The sequence below is a fragment of the Symphalangus syndactylus genome, chromosome 10, assembly GCF_028878055.3.
Source record: "Symphalangus syndactylus isolate Jambi chromosome 10, NHGRI_mSymSyn1-v2.1_pri, whole genome shotgun sequence".
Taxonomy (NCBI): Eukaryota; Metazoa; Chordata; class Mammalia; order Primates; family Hylobatidae; genus Symphalangus; species Symphalangus syndactylus.
Window position 1 is genome coordinate 94,765,629 of NC_072432.2, and position 22,810 is coordinate 94,788,438.

General features: G+C 41.0%; 1 protein-coding gene across 6 annotated transcripts in view; it reads left to right on the top strand.

Moving 5' to 3' along the window:
- The window catches only part of SLC9A9 (solute carrier family 9 member A9), a 608,568-nt gene that overhangs the window by 24,187 nt on the left and 561,571 nt on the right, over window positions 1-22,810 (top strand). Inside the window, exon 1 of one of the 6 annotated variants that reach the window (XM_055295146.2) lies at window positions 15,919-15,971. The exons of the other annotated variants lie outside the window; for them this stretch is intronic. The gene's annotated coding sequence lies outside the window, so the exon portion shown is untranslated. Of the gene's footprint in view, window positions 1-15,918; window positions 15,972-22,810 lie in introns of those variants that run through there. 6 annotated transcript variants of the gene reach the window in all.

The window sequence follows — 22,810 nt, forward strand, 5'->3', positions numbered from 1 at the left end:
TCCTGCAGAGAAGGCCTCACTGAGGTGAATCGGAGCTGAGACCTAATGAAGTGGGGACTATGCCATGCAGAAATCTGGAAGAAGGGAATTTCAAAGCAGAGGACAAAACTAAGTAACAGTAAGTGCCTGCTGCTTTCTGGAAGGCAGTTTTTCGTTTTTTGTATTTTGTTTTTTCCCTGCCAGCTCTTCGCCATTTTATTCATAAATATTCTAAGATCATTTTGTACATATAAAAAGTTTTAGAAAAAAATATTTTTTATAGTAGAGAAGGGCAGAGAAGAAGAGAGAGATCAACTTGGAATAGGGATCTAGAAACACAGGGACACTCTGCTCCTAGGGGCATGAGGTGCCATGAGGTACCATGGCCACTTTTGAAAGCTTGCCTTCAGAATGCACCACGCAAATACTAACTTCCAAACTTTTGACTATGCACCCACCAGTAAAATGCCTTTGAGAATATACCCATACACCTTTTTATTTACAAGTTGGATGTAAGTACTACTGTATCAATATACTCTATACATTATAAAGCAGATATCAAACTAGAATTTTTTAAAAGGATGAGATAAAATGAAATACAGACAGAAGTTCCAATATGTCCTTTGCACAACAAAATCATCCTTTCCATTCTCTAGGATATGGACAACTCATCTTAGATACCAATATAATATATTTTATTAAAATTTTATTTTTATTGTAACTATTAAATATTTTTGACAACATCTACCTTTAAAAATTCCACTCTTTTCTGAAATCTTTTTTGAATGTTTAATTTTTAATTTAATTTTTAATTTTTTAATTTTTTATTTTTGTGGGTACATAGTAGGTATATTTATTTATGGGTTACATAAGATATTTTGATACAGGCATGCAATGTGAAAGAATCACATAATGGAGAATGGGATAGCCATCCCCTCAAGCATTTATCCTTTGTGTCTTTTCTGAAATCTTAAATTCCGTATTCTGAGTCTTACAGCACCGGTATGTGCATGGGCTGTTGGCCTGACATGAGGATGTTCTTAGGGGCTGATTAGCTCTGGGAGAACACTCATCTTCACCCCAAATGTTCCCATGCTGCTATACTACAGTAACCAGGTCTTTTGTCTCATAGGTCTACAGTCTCATAGCTCCACCTGACATTCCCCCACTGCATTTTAGCTGAGTTGTAAGTTAATATTTACTTCTATAACGTTTTGATTCATGTCTGTCTTCTCAATGTCACTTGTCTACAGTCTCACTAGACTGTGGGCTCCAGGAGGGCAGAGACTAGGTCTGTTTTGTGGTCACATTTATTCCATGATTCCTGGCAAATGGTGAATTCCCTGTGGGTCTTGATAAATGAATGGATGATGTAACCAGGTATCTATCATTCTCTGCTTGTCAGTAGCTCCTTTTCACTGCTACTCTCTCCTGTCTTAATTGCTGGCTATTTTGTAACCAAGCATCTACCTCAGATTTCTCCTCAGGGTGAATTATGTGTGCTCTGTGCTGGTTGTTTACTACTCAGAGGACTGAACTGCTAAAAAGTGTGTTCTCCAAATAATTGTGTAGGGACGGAAGGAGGCAGAGAGAGATTCAAGGCAGGGAGAGAGGGAGAGAAAAGGAGGCTGTGCAAAGAACAGAAAACAGAGAGAGAGCGGAAGGGAAAAAAAGAGATTTCCCATTGTACTTTAAGTCTGAGTAAATAATATTTAAAATAGATCTTTCGATTCTTTTCCCCATTGCTTTGTTCCTTCTAAAATATTAAACTGTGGCAAGAGTGCACATTTATCATTGCTGGTCTCCAGCGAGTAGTTATTTAAAGTTCCACCCAGCTGCATTTCCCTGTTCTCTCCTGAGGTCATTAGGAAGCTCCTGTTTAGTAGCAGATACCGTCTGAGGCAGGCTCCACAGGAGTAGGCTCCTGTGGAGGTAGTAGCCTACCTCCCAGCTAGGAGCTCCCTAGCTGGGCACAGGAGGGGACAGGACCTAACGGAGCTGCACATTCAGCTGGTTGTCTCTTGTTGCCTTTTAAGCTTGCCTGGAGTTATGGAGTCTCCCAGCTGCTCCCTTCACATCCATTTCTGATCCCAGGGCTAAGTGGGCTCTGATTTACTGAGTTCCGCCCCAGGTTGGGGTGTGTGGAGCAAGAACGTCCTGCACATTCAGGTGGTCTTCATCTTTCTCTCTAACTGTCACATAATGGGTTCCCAGAAGAGCAGTGGACCCTGAGGTAGTGTGTAGTGAGCAGGACGTTTATCAAGTGCCCTTGAGATTGACACCTTTCAGTAGAAGAGGAAGGAAGCCTGAGTGGGTAGAGAGAGAAATGAAGCTGAGATGCAGGCCCAACAATTGTGGCTGCCTCCTTGGGAAGCTGTGGAGCTAGAATGAACCCTAGAGTCACTCTCAGCTGGATTCAGAAGGCTGGGCCTCTAAAACACCAAATTGCTCTGTCCTTTGATGTGGGTCGCTCTGGAAAGGGCATGACGCTGGGTGAGGTGCTTCTTTGCAGTCTTGGCAATCCCTGAAAGGACTGACAGTGCTCCCTGCCGCAGGGGCAACATGATCTTCATCGAAGGGGAGTCAGAGTGGCACAGCACAGTGCCAGGTACACCGACCCCCCACAGGCTGGGAAGCTTTTTCTAGATTTTACACCCGAGAACCGTACCTAGATGATGAGTTAACACATAGTTGGAGTAAAATGACTGCAGTGGAGTGCTGGAGCAGGCTTGTCCCAGCTTTTGAGAACTGATTGTTAAATATTCAACAACTTTGTGAGCCTGTTGAAAACTTGAAATGGGCCATGATAGGAGTACTTATACCACAGAAACTGGCAAAAGGTACAAATCAGGGCTTGTGAGGTTTTGTTCTTCTCCAGAAAGATGGTTTACAAGCCCATCACTAAATACAGGCTTACCTAATTTCTTTTTTAGGAGAATTTGAAATATCTAAACACTTCATTTTTCACATCCCCAAAAAGTCCTTTCCTACTTGACAATTGTCTTGAAATTTTAGTGTTAGAGCATCACATTTGCAGCTCAAACTCCGACTGCCTCTAAGATCACATGGTGAAGTGCATAAGGTTCTATGGTTAGACCTAATTGAATCTCATCTCTGAGATGAGATTTATCTTTGGTAGATTAATTTCTCTGAGCATATTTTTTCTTGTCAGTAAAGCAGGGATTATTGATACCTACTTCAGAGAGTTACTTTCCGAACTAAAGAGAAAAGTTACGTTTAAAATTAGGCAAGTTATAAATATTAGTCTACTTCCTTTACTGCTTCCATAACATCTGCCCTTAATGGGCATGGGTTTCCCCTTGGAGTAAGAAGTCTGAGGAGGGCATGATGGAGAAAGTTTGGTTTTGCTTTTTATTGTGCCATTTAAAATGGTGCTTAAATGCATTTAAAAATATGCAACAATTTAATTTTAAATCATGCTTTCTGCTGATTTCAGCCCACACAGCTTCCTGCTCACCCCAGTTCCCTCAAGGGTGCCTGCTGTGACTGTGGTCCTTGCTGACTCAGCCCTTCCCAGTCCAGCTTCCCCAGGCCAGTTGCTCCCTGGTGAGGTCATGTGATGGGGGAAGCTGCATACACACTTCAAAGCTAAGGTCTGAAAAAGATAATGCAAACTCAAAAAAAAAAAAAAAAAAAGTAAGATAAAGAAAGAAACTAGGATTGAGATGCTCCTGTATATTCTGAAGTGATAAAAAGCAGTTTCTTTTGCCTGTAATAAAAAAAAAAAGCTAATATTAAGATCTATTCTAGATTGGAATAAAGAAAGAAATTATTGTTGATGTGCAAAGTTTTAATTGTTTTGGATGCATGGCACCTGACTCCTGAGGAATGAGTGGCTCTTGGTGAGACGCAGGACCAGGCTCTTCTCACATGCACCTGTTATTTTCTCTTCTCCTGCTGGTATCATGTCAGTCTTAGACTGAAGTCACATGATTATGTCAATACCACAGCTAGTGAGGGGTAGTAGGGCAACCCCCACATGAATGGCCGGCCCACAAGGGACCAGCAGCAGCCAATCCAAGAGAGCAGAAAATGAGAAAGCCTGGAGTTTGGGCATCTAGGTCCAGGGGTAGGAAACCCAGGATGTATGATACCGACCTTAGCAAAAAGTCACAAAGATAGCAAAGGTGAGTTTGTGCATCAAGAATCTTATGCAAAACTTAGGAGAGTTTCTAGCCATTGGTGGTTTGTTGCCATGGCAATGATCTAGAAAACTTAGTTGTCCTTGATGTATTTGCATTCCATGAGAACAAATTCAGCAGTTGAGTAGGTGACCTGAACCCACTTATGAGTAGGAGATGGGATATTGAAGTTAAAAGGCCAATCTCTAGAGCCATATAACTTGGATCAAATGCGACTTACCAGCTATGTGATCTTAGGTAAGATAATTAACCATCCTGTGCTTCAAATTCCTAACTACTTTGTAGGGCTATTGTGAATTGCAAATGAGAAAATTCATGTGAAGCACTTAGAATAGTGTCTGGCTCATAGTAAGTGCTCAAAGTATATTAACTGTTACTTGCTCTTGTTATTATCAACAAAGCAGTGGACTTGCAATTAGAAGCTATGATTTGAGTCAAGGCCTTGGCTAGTTACAAGGTAGGTAACTTAAGGCAAGTAGCATGCCTTGTAAATAACTAAGGCCTTAACTCTGAGCCTTGGTTCCACCTCTGTAAAAATGAGGTGTGCATAAATACTTAACCCAAAGGGTGTTGTAAAGAAATAAATGAGACACTGTGTATGAAGGAAACTTTAAAACTGTAACAGCCTTATGGAAAGTTTTTTTAAATTACTTACTATTATGATTAATTGGCAAATAGTAAATGCACCAGGTTATATGTGAGGAAGTCAAATCCTAAACTTCAGCCCCACCCAAATTATAATAATGACAGTGTATTTTCTTTTCCATGGAAATTTTTTTTTTTTATTTACAGAGACTTCTCCCGTTGCATTGTCCATTCAATCTCACCATTATTCCATAAGGCAAACAAATATGACCCACGCTGCAGAGGAGGAACCAAAGTTCTGGAAGCTTAAGTGACTTGGTCAAGTTTGATTTACAACAGAACTAGAATTAGGACCAGGGCTTCTGACTCCAAGTTCAATGTCCTTTCTACAACTCCATGCTGCCAAGTTAAATGTTTAGAATTATGTAGATGTTTTGGTCTTAATTCACCACTTAATTTTGCCTGGAGTCATAGGCACTACCGACCTCCAATGAAATAACAGTGTTTATATCTGTCATTTTGTATGTATAATGTTCACAATGGGACATTTCTAACTTCTAGCATTTTAATGATTTGAAAAGTAATTATAGCTTTGTGGTATTCTAGTCTCACAAATTCTCAATGATAACTTGTTATTTTTCTCTACATTGTTCTCCCTTCACTGTTTCTCAGTAATTTAGTTTTGCTTCTATGAATTTCAATGAAAATGCATATATTTCAGTGATCCTCCTTTTTTTTTTTTTTTTGTTGAGACCGAGTTTCACTCTTGTTGCCCAGGCTGGAGTGCAGTGGTGCGATCTTGGCTCACTGCAACCTCCACCTCCCAGTTTCAAGCAATTCCCTACCTCAGCCTCCTGAGTAGCTGGGATTACAGGCATGCGCAACCACGCCCAGCTAATTTTTAATACTTTTAGTAGAGACGGAGTTTATGTTGGTCAGGCTGGTCTTGAACTCCCAACCTCAGGTTATCCACCCACCTCGGCCTCCCAAAATGCTGGGATTACAGGCATGAGCCACCGCACCTGGCCAATCCTCCAGTTTTTAACCGTTAACATTCATAATACTAAGTTTTCTAGTTGGAGGGATTTGCCGCCGACTTCCAGTAATTTTTGAAAAGCGTGAAAATAACTCAATAGGTTTGGACATTCAATGAGGGCTTATTGCTCACCTGCCTGATTCTGTATTAGTCCTTTTCAGATATTTTACCACACTTAAAAATCATGGCTGGGCATGCAGTGGCTCACACCTGTAATCCCAGCACTTTGGGAGGGTGAGGCGGGTGGATCACTTGAGGTCAGGAGTTCATGAAAAGCCTGGCCAACATGGTGAAATCCAGTCTCTACTAAAAATACAAAAATCAGCTGGGTATGGTCGTGCATCCCTGTAATTCCAGCTACTCAGGAGGCTGAGGTAAGAGAATAATTTGATCCCAGGAGGTGGAGGTTGCAGTGAGCTGAGATTGAGCCATTGAACTCCAGCCTGGGCAACAGAGCAAGACTCTGTCTCAAAACAAACAAACAAAAAAAAAATTATAAGAAGTCTGAGTCCCCAGTTCTTAACTTTTTCTTATCTTCCATTTTTTCAGCTTTTATTATCCCTTGATCTTTAAAAGATAATTTTAAAAATATATGTGATTTTCATTGCTGATTCCATTACATTTGTAGGATAACTTCGTAAATGGTAACTTTACAAGATATTCATTTAGAATGACAAGAAAGTATTTTATCTGAAATAATTAAAATAATCCCACAATATTATGCAACCACTATAAATTTTAGTAAATTTCCATTCAGTCATTTACATATTTTTTTCTGCATAGCTTAAATCAGATGGTCTCTAAAGCTTTGTAACTTGCTTTACTTACTTATTATCATAACTTAAACCTTCTGTCAGACTTTTAAAAATTAACTGTAATGGATGGAAATGAACTTGATTTTTTAGTTGTTTCTAAATTTTCACTAATATAAATAATGCTTCAGTGAATACCTATCTGTATAAAGCTTTTCCTGTATTTTGAAACATTAAATAGGCTATTAAACATTAAACAGCTATCAGATAACAGATATAAAATATTTATTAGAATAAATGTCTTCTGGGTCTTTGAAAAAACACTGGAAAATGGCGGAAGAGCCAACTGAAATAAACGGGAAAAGGATTAATTACCAAACACCTATGAATTTTCCTAGGACAATTGGCTATCAATATGGAAGAAAAAGAATTAGATCCCTATCTCACATCTTATCACAAATAAATCCGAGACGGATTAGAGACTTAAGTAAAAATCAAACTATACAACTTTAGGAGAAAATATATTTATGACATCGGGATAGGAAAATATTTTTTAAAGATATCACCAAAAGCACAAATAATAATATAAAAATGGAATAAATTTTACTACACTAAAATAAACTTTTGCATGAAAAAGACACCATCAACAAAGTTAAAAGACAAAGTTTAAAAGCTTAAGGAGATCATGAGAATAGAAGAATGTATTTGAAATTTAAATAACCAAAGCAGAATAGTAACCAGATTACATTAAGAACTCATCAATATGAAAAACTAATACTGAGTAAAAGAGATCAGAAAATTCACTAAAGAGATACCACAAAGACCAATAAATGAGGAGTGTATGTTCTTTTAATTGGTAATGAAAAATTTTAAGTAAATGATCATGTGGTATCATTTCATACTTACCAGATTGCCAAAAATTAGAAATTTGTCAATACTAAGTATTGGCTAAAATCTGGGGAAATACTCTTATACTTTACTATGGGAGTGTAAATTGGGTAGCCCCTCTAATTTGGTGATACCTACTAAAGTTGAAGTTTTATATACCCCATACCCCAGCAGGCCCACTTCTAGGTATTTTTCATTTCTGGAGAAACTCTCACATGTATACACAGACTGAAGTACAAGAATATACATTGCAGAATTTTTAGTAATGGTAACAAGAGAAGGGAAAAAAATCAAATCATGATATATTCATCCCATAGAACATTACACAGCAGTTTAAGTGAACGGATGAGATTCACTTGTATATTAAAATACATAAATCTCAAAAACTATGTTGAATGTAAAAGGCAAGAGGATGCCTTTTATATTCAATAAATGTAAAAGGGTATTTATGACACAATTTTAAAACACACAAATATACAAAAATATTTTAAAATTAGGTGGTTGTGGTGGTATGCACCTGGGGTCCTAGCTACTCGGGAGCCTTAGATGGAAGGATCACTTGAGCCCACGAGTTCCAGGTTACAGTGAGCTATGATCACACCACTGTACTCCAGCCTGGGCAACAAGGCAAGACCCTGTCTCAAATATAATAAAGTAAAAATATACAAGCAATACTAATTATGGTTTATGACTACACACATATGAAATGTATAAATACAGTAATGGAAGGAAAGGGCACTGACTTCAGGACATTGATTATTTCCGGGGCTGGCTGAGAAGAGGAGGAACTTCAACTCTAGCATATCATTTAAAACTTGTTCGAGGTGAAGTTAAGCACATGTATAAAATAAGAGAAAGACATCTCTGGTTTAGAATCTCCAAGCTTGGTGCTGTCTCTCAACAAATTGTACCTTGCACATGTCTCTAGATCTCTCTGGAGGATTACATTAGGTCAGGGTTTTTGTTTTGTTGTTGTTGTTGTTGTTGTTGTTTGAGATAGAATCTTGCTCTGTCGCCAGGCTGGAGTGCAGTGGCGCGATCTCGGCTCACCGTAACCTCCACCTCCCAGGTTCAAGCGATTCTCCTGTCTCAGCCTCCCGAGTAGCTGGGACTACAGGTGCACATTACCAGGCCCAGCTAAGTTTTTTGTCTTTTTAGTAGAGACACGATTTCACCATGTTGGCCAGGATGGTCTCCATCTCTTGACTTCATGGTCCACCCACCTCAGCCTCCCAAAGAGCTGGGATTACAGGTGTGAGCCACCGCATCCGGCGGATATTAGGTCAGGGTTTTAAACCCTTCTTTTTTTTTTTTAATAGCAAAAAGCCCTTCATTCCAAGAAAATCTAACAAAGGGCTTCACAGTGTGTCAAACAGGTGAAGTCAAAACTGCTAAGACATGAATGGAGGGGGCAATTGTCCCCACTTTCCATTACTGCCACCCTTCTCCCCAACTAGGTGACCTCTAAGGCAGCTTCTCCCTTTAATGGCCTAGCTGTCAATGGCACTAGCTGTTAGTGTGACCCATTTCTTTGACAAGTGCCTGCCACGTACGAGGGCTCTTCAGTAAACACCTGGAGAAATGGAAGAATGCTTTTTACTATGAAAACCATCCCCTAATTTGGCCAGTCCACAGATTTGAATGTCTTGAGTAAAATTTCTCCCCATTTTAAAGCATTAATTTATTAATTTTGCTGCTCTTATCACTTCTTTAATTTTCTAAACTTAGCACATCTTAATTATTTTGGCCCTTACCACTCTGTTTCCTGATGTCCTCTCCTGCCTCCTTCCTTCTCTTTTACGGCCTTTGTCCTTTTATTTCCCCTCTCCCTTGTTCCTCCTGTTGCATCCAAGAGCCATTTATCAGGTTCCTGAAAAAGCCACTGCTCAGCCTACCCTGTGAAGGCCCAGAGCCCACTGTTCCTACCTTGCCATCACTCATTTTTTCCTTAACCTCCTGTACCCACTTCTTGGTGTAAATCAGTCAGAAATGATCAAAAACCACTTCCTAATTATGAAACCCAAAGGATTTCCCCTTGGTCCTTAAACTCCTTTTTTCAGCAGCTGACATCAGAATAGGAAAGGTAGAGTTGGCTCCTCCCCAGCCATTCTCTCAGCCAGGTGCAAAAACAGGTCCACTTTGGGGGCTGGCCTTCTTACATCTGTTTCTGTTTATTGAATTTCAGATACATAGTCAATGATTGGGGAAAATTATGTCTCAAATGCAATATTATGAAATTTTTCTGAAAAAGTGTTTGATGTTTATCTGAAGTTCCAATTTCACTCAGCGTCCTGTGTTTGTATTCCTAAACCTGGCAGCCCTGCATGAGGGAGTGGCAGCTCCTTCTCATCCTCCACCTCTCTCTGGCTTTCTGCAGCCGTGGGTTCCATTCTCCTCCTCTCTCTGATTGTTGTCTCTCTCCCTGGTGGGGCCCCTGCGTCCCCTCCCAGCATTCTGTCCTTGATCCTTGGCTCTTTTTTATGTCACTCACTTCCCAGATACCCCATCTATGCTCATCAACTCATGTTTTCCATACTGATGATTCTGGATCATTTCTCCTTGGCCCTGACTTTGCCACCGGGCACATATTTCCGAGTGGTGTACAGGCACCTCCCACTTAGTGAGCAGAAGCCTCCATGAGCCCTCAGCCTTTCTGACCCCTCTTATTCCTGCTGAGTCAGCTCTCCTCAACCATATTCTCTCAGTCACTCACCCAGGTGCAGAAACATAGGTTCCTTATGGAGTTTTCTATTTTTACCTCTATTTTACCCACAAACCCTGCTAGTCCTCCCTGCCGTATGCCTGGCTTATTGTAAGAAAACACATGTTGAGTGAATGGATGTCTCCTGGTCTTCTTTCTTTCTTTCCATTCTATCACGGCCACCTTCATTCCCACTATCATTACCTTGGCTCGTTCTGGTAACTGCAGCCTGGCAATGGTTTCCCTTCATCCAGGACAATCTTGAGGTCTCTGCAAACTAATATGCACAGATATCTTCTTTAAAAATATATATATTTTTGACTATGTAATACATTCACATGGCCTGATGTTCGAAAGGTACAAAAGAGTGTATGAGAATCTTGAAGGGTTAATTCATTGTCTCTTTTGCCTACCTCATGTTGTAGCCAGTGGATAAATACAGGAACCAGAAAGATGGAGAGCAAAAGCTATGCAAAATAATGGGGCTTGGTCTGGGGGCTGCTTTGCTCATCTTTACAACAGAATTAGAAAGACTTACACACCCAGAGAGACCCAGCTGGACAGAATTAGCCTCCACGCTGGGCTCTGCTCTCACAAAGCTTGGGAGCGGGAGGAAGAGAATGGGGATTCACTCATCAAGCAGGCTAATTCCAATGTGAACAGAGGAGAGGGATGAGAGGCACACACTTAGTTCCTCTTCTCCAATTCGCCAATCAGACTAGTCACTCTCTATTCCCTAGAAGGGGTTGAATTAAAGTTGGGATCAGGATCGGGGGGTTAAAGCCTTTCCAGTACTCCCTGGCTGGTGTGCTGATGGATCACAGGTGTGTCACGAGATATGGATCTTTTCATCCTTGGACCAAGGATAAGCAGAGCCCCAGACTTGTCCTCTTCAGCCATGAGCACATTCATCAGAACCCTCATTTCCTTCCAATTTAGCCTCTTTGACCCAATATTATCATTTTCTGTTTGTATCATATTGGGGAAAATTCTGGCATGTACTGCTCTAAGCAGTGGTCACCTCTGTATTTACAGATATGAAACCAGCACAAAGAAGGTCACCCCTAGCCCCTTACTCGGTACACAGAAAATTCTTATGCCAAATGCCCTTCTTCCTGCCACCAAGTTCTCCCCAATCTTCCCCAAAGCAAACAATAGTTACTCTTTCTACACACAGGTAAATATTTCATGTCCTTCTTTAAAAAAAAAAAACCACACATCACAAGATATGCCAAATACTTTAATAAGATACCATCAGATCTCAGAGGCTTAATGTAGTACATGTTTATTTCTTGTGTATGTCTCAATCCAGTGTGGCTTTTTGGGTCAATGATGGGGCATTGTGTTCCTCTGCTGGAGCCACTCACGGCTCTGACTTCCTTTAATCTAGTCTCTCTGTTAGTCTCTAGGGATTGATAACTGCTGCCGAATGCTCTACATGAGCTGAAAAAGGAAGGAAGGAAAGAAAGCATGGAAAATCTGGGGGATTCTTAGGGACTAGGAAGTGATAAATATTATTTCCGTCCATATTCAGTTGGCCTGAACTCAGTCATATGGTCCCACCTGACTACAAGGAAATGTAGTCTACATGTCTGACCAGGACAAAAAGGAAATGGGTGTTGTGAGGCCATAGAGATTTCTGTTACACATGCCAGACATGCCATTCTGCACCTTGCTCTTTTGACTTGACAACACATTTTTGAGCACAGCCACATTATTTCATAGGCGAGCAGTTTCCTCAGCTTTTTTAACAGGTGCATTTTATGAATTATATCATAATTTATTTAACTAGTCCATGGTCCAATCATCCTCAGGGCTTTGTTTTTTCCATTATTTCATCTGCAATAAATACTCTTGTATTATTCCACACATGTGCAAGCGTATCTGCAGGCTAAATTCTCAGATGAGGTGTTGCTGAATCAAATGGTATCAACAGTTAACATTTTGATAGCTATTACCAAATTACCCTTCTTAGGACTCCCAGTAGCCATTTTGTTATTTAATTCTGCTTGTGTAAAATAGCTCAACAGGTTTGAGTAAATATAGTTTAAATCTAGTGGATCTGACAGAGGCCCACAATCTTGGTTGTATCCTCCTGTTGGACTTTACCTTCCCTTCTATTCCTTAGGAACCCCACGTTGTCTATTTCTGTTCCCCAAGTGTTCCTTGTGCCTCACATTCTCAAACCATTGCTTCAATATTTTATTTCATTTAGATTCAGATCTAGTGAACATTTCTTTACTTCTTTTTTTTTTTTTTTTTTTTTTTTAGACAAGATCTCTCTCTGTTTCCCAGCCTGGAGTGCGGTGATGCAATCCTGGCTCACTGCAACCTCTGCCTCCCGGGTTCATGCGATTCTCGTGCCTTAGACTCCAGAGTAGCTGGTGTTACAGGCACTGTGCCACTGTGCCTGGCTAATTTTTTTTTTTTTTTTTAACTGGAGACCATTTTTTGCCATGTTGACCAGGATGGTCTCAAACTCCTGGCCTCAAATGATCCACCCACGTCGGCCTCCCAAAGTACTGGGAATATAGGCGTGAGCCACTGCGCCGGGCCAGTGAACACTTCTTGAAAAATAGGGCTGGGTACCAAGCAGAACCCTTTAAATTCATTATTACATATAATCCTCAGAAGCAACTCTAGGAAGCAGGCATTTTCATGCCCAGAGTACAAATAAGGAAACTGAGGCTCAGAGAGGTTAAGTAAATAGACCAAGGTCGTCTAACTAGTAGGTGGTGTATTTTCACTAGGTATTCTGAGAGTATTCTTTTTTCTCTCACTCTGGTGCTTCTCAAACCAAAGCATAACTTAAGGCAGAGGAAAAGAAATGCACACACTTGAACTGTCCCTAGGTGTGACCCAAAGCTGCCCAAGCCAAGATGTTTCCTTTGAAGTCTCCTATTTGTATTAAAAATGGATACAGATTTTTAGTTTCACTTTTTCATATATTTGCATTTATTTTAATATTTTAAATTCCTTGCTACCAACTGTAACTGAAAACCCAGGAAGCTACCGGTGTTCTCTGTGGTTTGGGGAACTCTGGTCCACTGCCCCCGGGACACGCAGGAGAGCATGGTTCTGCATGTCAATGCCCCACAAATAGACTCTTACCCATTCTTCAAAATCCAACTCATATGCTGCTTCAACATCAAAATTTCCTGGGGGATCAGCAAGCCCAGAATGGTGTCCCTGTCATAGAAAACTCTGAATTACAGCTTATCCCAGCGCCTTAGATGCAATTATACAGCGTCTTCCCTTTGTTGGACTATAACCTTCATGGAGTCAGTCTCTCCATAATATATCTTCAAGTGCTTCACAGCAAAAAGAGGGTTGTTAAATTTTTAATGAATAAAGCATTGAAGATGATTAACACATTATTGTTAACCACTTAAAAAAAATCAGCAATTGCAAAACAGCAAAAGCCTACTTCTTAGTTCCAACTTCTCTTAAACACTCCTAAATCTTGCTTAAAATGGTTATGTTAGCCTCATGTTTCCCTGGAAAGCACACATTTTGTTTGCCCATGCATATATATCCAATTCCCAGTGATAGTCCTGTCTTATTGATTGACACTGGGTAAGCCATTAATTTATTCTCCTGTCTCTGGAAAATGGGGACAATTGCATTTGCCAGCTACCACTTGAGAATGTTGTCAGGATTGATGAAACAATGTTTTTAAAAGACCTCTTTGGAAGGAATATACTACATAAATCATAATCCCTCACTAGGATGGTTGTTTTGGTGATTATTTATTTAGTAGTTCAGTGGAACACTGATATTTCTTCCCATAAGTCATATTGAGTCAATGGATTCCTTAATACTCAGACCCAAACAGAATTTTATATCTATAACCTTCTGATGAACTTGGAAATTAACTTGGTACATAATCCTTTCCACTCTGGGAAGTGTTCAAGTTGATTATCTCTGTAAATATATGTCTGGGCCATTGCCAGCCAAATACTGGAGCACATATGAGATATTTAAAGTTTGCTGCATCCTCGTGAACATATTGATATTTTTCTCTCTCCCATTTTATCTTTAAGAATTGAATTTTAATATTTAAAAATCTCACTGTTTTCATAAGAGATAATGTTTCCATCTCAGAGTTGGAGGTCTGTTGCTCCAAATTAGTCACACCTTTTGTAGTATGATAGAACATCTGAAAAGGAAATAGTATAAATTTTAAATTCTAGTAACCATCTATAAATGTACTCTCCAATTGCCGCTAGCCACCAGTGTTAAAATTAAAAATTCAGTCCCTCAATTGCACTAGCTACTGTTCAAGTGCTCAATGGCTCATGTGGCTAGTGGCCACCATACTGTATAGTACAGGGAAAGAACATTTCCACCATCACAAAAAGTTCTATTAGGCAGTGCTTGTCCATAAGATTTGTATCTTAAAAGACTAATGAAAGGCTTAAGCTGGAACATTTTTAGCTTTCTGCTCTTCTCACCCATCCCTTGCTTGGATTTTTTCTCCTCATGTTACAATAATTTCTTTTTAACTGTTTGGGCCTTAAAAACAGCCCCACCTCCAAGGCCACGACTTGAACACAAAGTCTGGGGAGAATGACATGTGAAATTCCCATCTGGAGGTTAGTACAGCAGCAGATCCAGCCATTTCTGAGAAATTGTCTGGGTTTGGAGTTCCTCCCAGAACTCTGATTTAGCAGTTCGTAAGCTTACAGCAAGTCTGAAAAGAACACAAATCTGTTTTGTATATACAAATAAATCCTCGCATGCTGCATGCCATTCTCAGCCTGCCAGTTTCATCTGGCTGCTCCAGCAAATATAATTCAATAGCATATTAGTTAACCTGCAAGCAGGGAATGGGGCATTCTCATTATTGAAATGTTCTGGTTGAGTGATTAACCTGATTTTTTCAGAAAAACTGCTGAGGCAAGGGATTTTCTGTCCAGGAGGTTGTACCACTGTATTTCTCTCTTCCAGATGATCACAGCTGCACTGCTTCATCCCTCAAGCATTCAGAAATACATCTCTATGCTAAAAACTTTCAAATATGCATTGATATATTCTCAAAGAAGCCTCATAAAAATAGATCAATAATGGTGTTCCTGATACTCTTAGAAAGGGAACAAACTTAGATGAAAAATTAAGATCTTTCCTCAAATTTTGCACAGTTGTGTAAACTTTAGGAGTTTCAGACAATAGGCAGTTTCTTCAAATGCTATGATTTGAAAATATTCATTCAAATATTTTATTTTATTTTGTAATAAATAAAATGTGCTTACTAGATGTCAGGCAATGCTTTGAGGGCTTTACAAATATTAATTCATTTAATTCCTGTAACCATCCTAGAATTAGGTACCACTCTATTATGTCCATTGTAAAGATGAGCAAACTGAAGGACAGAGAGGTTAAATAGCTGTCCAAGTCAAGGAGCTTAGGATGTGAACCCAGGAAGCTTGGCTCTGAGTGTCCCTGACCTTAAACACTACTCCAAATAGTTTATATAACAGAAGGAACCTAGATCATGAAATAAGATGATTTGTTTTTCTCCTCAGTGCCTCAGTTTTCGTATATTAAAAGCCAGAGGTCAGTGAGGTAAAAACAGAATCAAAACATTGGTGCTTCTCTTCAAAAGATGATTACAAGCTTTGTACACCGAAAGTCAAATGTATTAAGAGCCCAGAATCAATTATAAAATACAAAACCTAGTAGAATTAGATTGACTTTCTGAAAATAAATTAATGTAATATATTGGTTTTAAATATAGGATGAGAAGATCATTGTTTTCAGCTTCTGAGTTGATTGTTGCAGTCCAAAAAGGTTTTTTACTCAGGTTTCTGAATGAGCCAGTATAACAAAAGAAATGGCTGGAGTTTAATCATGTCTGATTCATAAATGTAAGTAATACAATTTTTCTAGACATGTGGAATATGTGCTAGTGAGAGGAAACCAACGTTTAATGAGCAGCTATGATTTAGCAGGCATTTGACCTTAGGCTTTCTTACTACCTAAGCAAAAAACCTAGAAGTGATTTCTCCCTTTCCTGTTATCCTCAACATCTAACTCGTTGACTGCTCATTCTGCCTCCCCAGTATACTTGGGTACTGCCTTCTCTCCCCAACTCCAGGCCACCATCCTCTCTCACCGGCATTCTGCAGAAGCCACCCAAGTGACTTTCTTAAAGCATCGAGGTGGTCTCTCATCCCCGCCCAGCCCTCTACCGGCACCTTCTCCATTTGGGATCACCTCCCAGCACTGCCCAGTTCCACCTGGATCTTCTTCAGCCCCATCTCCCCATGCTATGGCCTTTGCCCACTCCACCCAGCCCCTCTGGCCTTTGGGTTTCTGAACACACACAGCTGTTTTCTTTTCCCTTTTAAAGACAGAGTCTCATTCTCTTGCCCAGGCTGGAGTGCAATGGCGCCATCTCGGCTCATGCAACCTTTGCCTCCCAGGATCAAGCAATTCTCCTGCCTCAGCCTCCCAAGTAGCTGGGATTACAGGCATGAGCCACCATGCCCAGCTAATTTTTGTATTTTTAGTAGAGACGGATTTGAACCCAGGAAGCTTGGCTCTGAGTGTCCATGCCTTTAAACACTACTCCAAGTAATTTATATAACAGAAGGAACATAGATCATGAAATAAAATGGTTTGTTTTTCTCCTTAGTGCCTCAATTTTCACATATTAAAAGCCAGAGGTCAGTGAAGCCCCATGCTATGGCCTTTGCCCACTCCACCATTTCTTTTGTTATACTGGCTCATTCAGAAACCTGAGTAAAAAAACTTTTTGGACTGTAACAATCAACTCAGAAACTGAAAATGATGATCTGCTCATCCTATATTTAAAACCAATGTTTCACCATGTTGGCCAGGCTGGTCTTGAACTTCTGACCTCAAGTGATCCATGCTCCTTAGCCTCCCAAAGTGCTGGGATTACAGGCATGAGCCACTGTGCCCAGCCTACACACAACTGTTTTCTATGTCAGATCTCTCTGCATGTTATGCTCTGGCTGGGATCCTGTTTCCTCCACTCATCTCCTGTTTTGGTCACATTTCTGCCTTTGGATCTCAGCTCAAATTTCACTTCCTCGGAGAGCCAGTACGAGGAAGGGTGAAGGGAGGCTCTGACATTGCCCAAACAGGCCCAGAGTAAAACATGAAGCCAAGAGAGGCTTTAAAAAATTTGAGTGGTGAAAGTATCCATCTCCTCAAGCATTTATTATTTCTTTGTGCTATATACAATCCAATCATACTTTTAGTTATTTTTAAATGTACAGTAAGTTATTGTTGACTATCTGTACCTTGTTGTGCTCTCAAATACTAGATCTTATTCATTCTATATTACTATGTTTTGTGCCCGTTCACAATCCCCACTTGCCCCTACCACCACCACATAATACCCTTCCCAGCCTCTGATAACCATCATTCTACTTACTCTTTCCCTCCATGAGTTCAATTGTTTCAATTTTTAGCTACAGAAATGAGTAAAAATATGCAAAATTTGTCTTTCGGCTTTTTAAAATTTTTAATTAAAAAATCCTTACCTGTGATGTGGGCATAATTTATTCCATTTTAATACATTTGACTTTCAAAAGTAAGTTTTTTTTTTTCCAGTTGAGCAAATATATATTGAGCAATTTGCTAGGCACCAGCAGAGAAGGCAATGCAGACTAAGGCATCACTGTGATCCTTGATACGATCCCAATTTAATAGGAGAAACAGTCAAATATAAACCAATAATCATCAAAGTATGCAATGAAACACAGATGCCACAAAAGAGGGGCCAAAGTGCTAAAAAGCACAGAACAGAGAGTGGCCAGTTTGGAATGGCAAATCAGGCGGATATCACAGGGAAGTAACTTTTGAGAGGCAGCTTGAGAGATGAGTAAGAATTCAGGCATAAAAGGGGAAGAAAATTGTAAATTGGAGTTGTGAAACCCATACATTTGATTTTGATGAGGAATCTAATGGGGAGAAGCCCTTAGTGGTAAAATAATGAATGCCTGTGTGTGTGTGGGTGGGGGATGGGGGGTAGGGGATGTGGGAAGAGGGAAGGAAAAGAATAAAGGATAAAGAGAAGTAGGGAAATAAGATAATAAGTCCAGGAAAGTTTTAGAGATCAGTGAATTTTTATTTTCAGATTACCCAGCAAAGAGCAGAGAGATAGTGGATTCAAGAATTTCTACATCATTTCTTTCACTCATATCTCTGTGAAGAGACCACCAAACAGACTTTGTGTGAGCAATAAAGCTTTTTAATCACCTGGGTGCAGGTGGGCTGGGTCCGAAAAGAGAGTTAGCGAAGGGAGATGGGGTGGGGCCATTTTATAGGATTTGGGGAGGTAATGGAAAATTACAGTCAAAGGGGGTTGTTCTCTGGTGGGCAGGGGCGGGGGACACAAGGTGCTCAGTGGGGGAGCTTTTGAGCCAGGATGAGCCAGGAGAAGTAATTTCACAAGGTAATGTCATCAGTTAAGGCAGGAACAGGCCATTTTCACCTCTTTTGTGGTGGAATGTCATTAGTTAAGGCAGGGACCGGCCATTCTCACTTCTTTTGTGATTCTTCACTTGCTTTGGGCCATCTGGACATAAAAGTGAAGGTCATAGGGGATAGGATGGCTTAGCTTGGGCTCAGAGGCCTGACATTCCTGCCTTCTTATATTAATAAGAAAAATAACATAAAATAGTATCGAAGTGTTGGGGCAGCAAAAATTTTTTTGGGGAGTGGCGTGGAGAGATAATGGGTGATGTTTCTTGGGGCTGCTTCCATCGGGATTAGGGGCAGTGTGGGAACCTAGAGTGAAAGAGGTCAAGTTGAAGGAGGATTTTGTGGTAAGGGGTGATATTGTGGGGTTGTTAGAAGGAGCATTTGTCGTGTAGAATGATTGGTGATGGCCTGGATATTGTTTTGGATGAATTGAGAAACTAAATGGAAGATACAAGGTCCAAATAAAAGGAGGAGAATAGGTGTTAAAGGACTAAGAATTGGGAGGACTCAGGACATCCAATTAGAGAGTGCCCAAGGGGGTTCAGTGTAATTACTTGCTTGGTTGGCAAGTTTTTGGGCTCTGTCCTTGAGTTTTTTTATGTTGTCATACACCAGGCCAGATTGATTTAGGTAAAAACAACACTCTTCATTTAAAAATATACAGAGTCCTCCTTTTTCAGCAGTAAGTCAAGGCCTCAGTGGTTTTGGAGGACAACTGCAGCTAAAGAGTCAACTTGGACCTGGAGGACTGATAGTTTGTGATATGTCTGTGATGCTAGCAGAGAAGTCATTAGAGAGGCTACAGAAGGTTGTGACAGAGGTTGAAATGCCTGCTATTCCGGTACCAAGAGCAATAGTGGAGGCAGACAGTCCTAAACTGACAAGCAAGGGAATTAGTGGAATAACTCTTTTTTGTCATGTTGGTGTCATGAGGGGAACAGGGAGCTCTCTGGTCACATTTGCAAATTGAATTTTGGGAGTAAGGAAAACTAGTGAGCATGTGCCTGTCCGATTAGCAGGTAGACACATGTAGGTAGAGGATCCACAGAGGAAGAAGAGACCTTGTGCAAGGCAAAACTGGAGATGCAAATCATAAAAAGATGAGAAGGAGTGCTGAAAGGGGTGTCTTGTACCCAGACTCCTAGGGCGGGTACAAGCTAGGACGGCAGCCATCAGAGGTTGTAATGCGGACTGATGGGGTAACTGTGTAGAGGGGGAGGTTCGATTTTCATGGGGTAGGAGAAAACGTTGAGTGTCTACGAGTAACCTTTCACTGTTATTTACGGGGCTGGGTATAAGTAAACAAGAAGAGGGCCTGGGAGAAGAGTCTGATGAGCAAGGAGAAGGTAGCCAAAGATGGAGTAAAATACAGGGTAAGTGTCTTCCTAAGCAATAATTACTGCTAATGTTTTTAAGTTTGCCAGTATTGATAGAGGGCTTATCTGTAATACGGAGCTGGAAGGCTCCAATTGTTTCAGTGATGTGTGTAGTTAGGCCTTGGAGATAAAGCATGAAAGAACATCGAGAAGGTGAAAGGTTACCCAGGGGAATTCCAGTGGGTCTTTGCTGAGAGATACATAAAGGAGCGGCCACAGGAATAGTAGTTTGTGTTGTGAGGGGTCCAAATAAGGGGGGAGTAGAGTTGATATAAGGAGAAAGGTTTTTTAAGTAAGTGTGGAGGAGGACGGCAGCTTGTTGATGTGAAATGTCTGGGGAGGTCTTGCTGGGCCTGTCTAGAAAGTAAAGAATTTCTTCAGGAGGGTAAAGGTGAGGGCTGTTAAAAGAAGTTCAGGGTGTAGGGAGACAGGAGATGTTGCCCAGTCTGTATGTAAGGCGGGGACAGCTGTGTAGGCGCTGGAAGAAAGGGAAATGCAAAGCCAGCAATTGTTCGCTAAGAAGGGATTAGAAACGGCTAGGAGAGAGTGAGTAAGGTTGATAGTGTGGTGGAGATAGCTGGGGAGAGATAGAGGGTGGCATAAGGATGGGAATGAGAGTAACAGTGAGTATAAAAGTAAAGAATAGAACTTCATCAGGGTGAAAGTATTGGAGGGTGCCCTGCCAGCAAAGATCATCTATCCACTCTAAGAGGGAGTTAAGAGTGGCAGTTTGGGGATAGCACCAGGAGATATCAGCTGTGATGGCTTGGAGAAACAGTGTAAACCAGCAGTGTAAACAAGAGTAGGGCATTTATAAGTAGTAGAGAATGATGAATAAAACTAGACAGAAGATAGTAGGGATGACTAGTTTTGGGGGCTCTGTCCAAGTAGTGGGGGTGACTGCGTAAAGCCCTGTTGCAAAAAGTAGGGTAAGGATGAACAGACCTAATAGAATGAAGGGAGGTATTAGGCTCATAAGGGTTGTTACTGTTCTTCAGAAATGCAAGTGAGTTTAAGGGAAGTAGGGGAGAGTACTTGTGACTTCCAGGAGGAAGAAGGGGGATTAGGCTGGCTGTCTGATGGACACAGCTTTATTCTGGAATGGTGAACCCAGTGGGGAGGATCCTGCAGGCAGACGGCAGTTGGGGTACTATAGATGACTAACTAGGGTCCAGTCCATTAAGGTTGTAGAGTTTGAGGGGTCAGATTTTAGCAAGAACTGATCATCCAGCTAGGGTGTCTTCATATGGCTGAGAATCTGGAGTAGGCAAGAGAAGATTAGCAGCCTGGTGAATTTCCTGTCTAGCCTACTGGAGGACTGGAGGATAGTCACCTAGAAGGCTGGTGTCTGGGATGAGGTTGGGGCCGAGTAAGAAAGTGCATCCATATAAAAGTTCAAATGGACTGTACCCTGTAGCATCTCGAGGACAGGCTCAAATTCTGAGAAGGGCAAAAAGTAAAAGTACTGTCCAGTCCTTTTTAAGTTGGAGGCTGAGTTTGGTGAGGTGTGTCTTTAAAAGACCATTAGTTCATTCTACCTTTCTTGAAGATTGAGGACGGTAAGGGATATGAAGATTCCACTGAATACCAAAAGGCTGAGAAACTGCTTGGGTAATTTAACTAGTAAAGGCTGGTCCGTTATCGGATTGTATAGAGGGGGGAAGGCCAAACCAAGGAATTATGTCTGACAGAAGGGAAGAAATGACCACGGTGGCCTTCTCAGACCCTGTGGGAAAGGCCTCTACCCATCCAGTGAAAATGTCTACCTAGACCAAGAGGTATTTCAGTTTCCTGACTAGAGGCATGTGAGTAAAGTCAATTTGCCAGTCCTGGGCAGGGGCAAATCCCCGAGCTTGATGTGTAGGGAAGGGAGGGCGCCTGAACAATTCCTGAGGGGTAGTAGAATAGCAGATGAAACACTGAGAAGTGATTCCCTTGAGGATAGATTTCCACGATGGAAAGGAAATGAGAGGTTCTAAGAGGCAGGCTAGCAGCTTGTAACCTATATGGAAGAGGTTATGAAATGACGACAGAATAGAATGGGCCCGTGAGGCTGGAAGGAGATACTTTCCTTGGTCCAAGAACCATTTGCCTTGTGTGGAAAGAGACTGATAGGTGGAAGTTTCAGTGGGGGAGTAGGTGGAAGTGACCGATGAGGAGGAGAAAAACTGGCCATGAGGGACAGAAGTTGGAACACTAGCTGCTTCTTTAGCTACCTTATCAGCATAAGCATTGCCTAGAGCAATGGGATCTGACACCTTTTGATGGCCTTTGCAGTGAATGACTCCAGCTCCCTATGGAAATAAAGCGGCCTTGAGAAGAGTTTTTATTAAAAAAGACATTAATGATGGAGGACACTTGTGTAGTGAGGAAACTTCTTTCAGCCTATATAACAGCATGGTGGTGCAGGATATGGAAGGCACATTTAGAGTCAGTATAAATATTGACATGTAGTCCCTTTGCAAGAGTGAGGGCCCGAGTTAAGGCAATGAGTTCGGCTTGCTGAGAGATAGTGGAGTAGGGCAGAGCAGTAGCCTCAATGATAGATGTGGAAGATATATAGCATAGCCTGCCTTTGCTGGTGAGTGGCGATTAGGCCTGGTGGAACTGCTATCAATAAACCAAATGTGATCAGGGTGAGGAACAGGAAAGAAGGAAATATGGGGAAATGGGGTGAATGTCAGGTGGATCAGAGAGATACAGTCATGGGGGTCAGGTGTGGTATCCAGAATAATGTGGGAGGCCCGGATTAAAGTCTGGGCCAGGAACAATGGTAATTGTGGGAGTCTCAACAAAGAGTGAGTATAACTGAAGGATCTGGGGAGCAGAAAGTATATGTATCAAGTGTGAGGAAGAAAATATATTTTGGAAGT